Source organism: Suricata suricatta, chromosome 4, assembly GCF_006229205.1.
Source record: "Suricata suricatta isolate VVHF042 chromosome 4, meerkat_22Aug2017_6uvM2_HiC, whole genome shotgun sequence".
NCBI classification, from domain to species: Eukaryota; Metazoa; Chordata; class Mammalia; order Carnivora; family Herpestidae; genus Suricata; species Suricata suricatta.
The window spans coordinates 5,665,957-5,667,707 of NC_043703.1; positions in this window are offsets into that span (position 1 = coordinate 5,665,957).

Here is a 1,751-nt window from a genome sequence, read left to right on the forward strand (position 1 = left end):
TTTTTTTAATGCTTTTTATTTATTTTTGAGAGACATAGACAGCATGAGCAGGGGAGGGTCAGAGAGAGACAGAGACACAGAATCTGAAACAGGCTCCAGGCTCTGAGCTAGCTGCCAGCCCAGAGCCTGACGTGGGGTTCGAACCCACGAACCATGAGATCATGACCTGAACTGAAGCCGGACGCTCAACCGACTGAGCCACCCAGGCGCCCCGCCATTGCTTCTTTTGTTCTTCAGGGAATGTTAATTTTTTAAAAAAACCTCTCTATATTTTTTGAAGGATAATTTTATAATGTGACAATTTGACGACCATTGGAAATTTGTATAAAGCTTGCTAGAATCTTTTTTAAATTTTAAACTCAAATTCATTAATGGCATTTCTGGATGCCAAATGATTTTATTATCTCATATTTAAAGTAATTAAAATGAAAATAAAACAAAGTCAAGAATTTATGCATGAATCAAACGATGGGAGAAAAAATCTAAATGGACTTGACAATTTAGCATGTAAAGACTACATTTAAATAATTAGGGAAAATAGCCACCCAGAAAAGATTACAACTCAATGTCTCCAATCACTTTGTGGCAGTGTACATTAAAGATATCCCCAAAGTTGAGTGTAAGAAATCAAAATATAAAACAGCTGAAAAATATGTAAATAAACTAATATTACAGTAAAAAAAGGTCTATTAACTATGACGGTAACAGAAAGATGGATACATTTGATTACATACACATTAAAAATTTATTCAGAGCACAAGAGTAATTAATTTCTCAATATATAAAAGCCTAACAATTCAATAGCAAATTAACAATCTGAAGGGCAAAATAAGTTAGCTGATTGTGCACAGAGGAATAAACACACAAAAAAATCCTGTGAAATCTGCAGAAAGATGTGTCAACACTTGCCTCAGTTAAAGAACTATGAACTAAAGCAACTGCATTGGAGAGTACACTCTGTGGACCCGGATGTGGAGATTCCCATCATTCCTGAACACTGCTCTTGGCGTGTATTCTGACTGGAACGGGTCACAGCATGTCAGTGTCAAGGTGGTAAGGCAGCTTCCAGCTCGTCTCCGAGCCTCAGAGGGCAGAGATTGGTGGTCTTCCGCCATGTGCAATTGGTTGTAGCAGTGACATGACCAGCGCAGATTCAACAGGATTCAACGGGATTCAACGGGATTCAACGCGATGGAGAGACCCACGCCATCTGTGCACGGGAGCTCAGCAAGGAACCTGCAGGCATCTTTCATCCTCTCTCTCCTCCCAGATATATATGTTTCTGTTCATATAAGGTCTATTTAACAACCTTACCTAAGGCTGTGTCTGGGCAAAGAGACCAGGAGGGACACTAGAGAGCTGAAATTAGAGGGGCATAGTTTTCACTTCATTCCCTTTTATGGTCTCTGAATTTTTATTTTTGTTTTTATCTTTTTTTATACTTTATCATCAAGTTGGTTTCCATATAGCACCATGCTCATCCCCACAAGTGCCCTCCTCCATGACCATCACCCCCCTTCCCTCTCCCCCTCCCCTGTTCTCTGAATTTTTAAAAAATGTTTAATTATTTTGAGGCAGAGAGAGAAAGAGAGAATCTCAAGCAGACTTCATGCTGTCAGCACAGAGCCCCATGTGGGACTCGAACTCACAAACTGTGAGATCATGACCTGAGCCTAACCGACTGAGCCACCCAGGTGTTCCAGTCTCTGAATTTTTAAAAATATTACATATGTCTTATTAATTTTTAATAA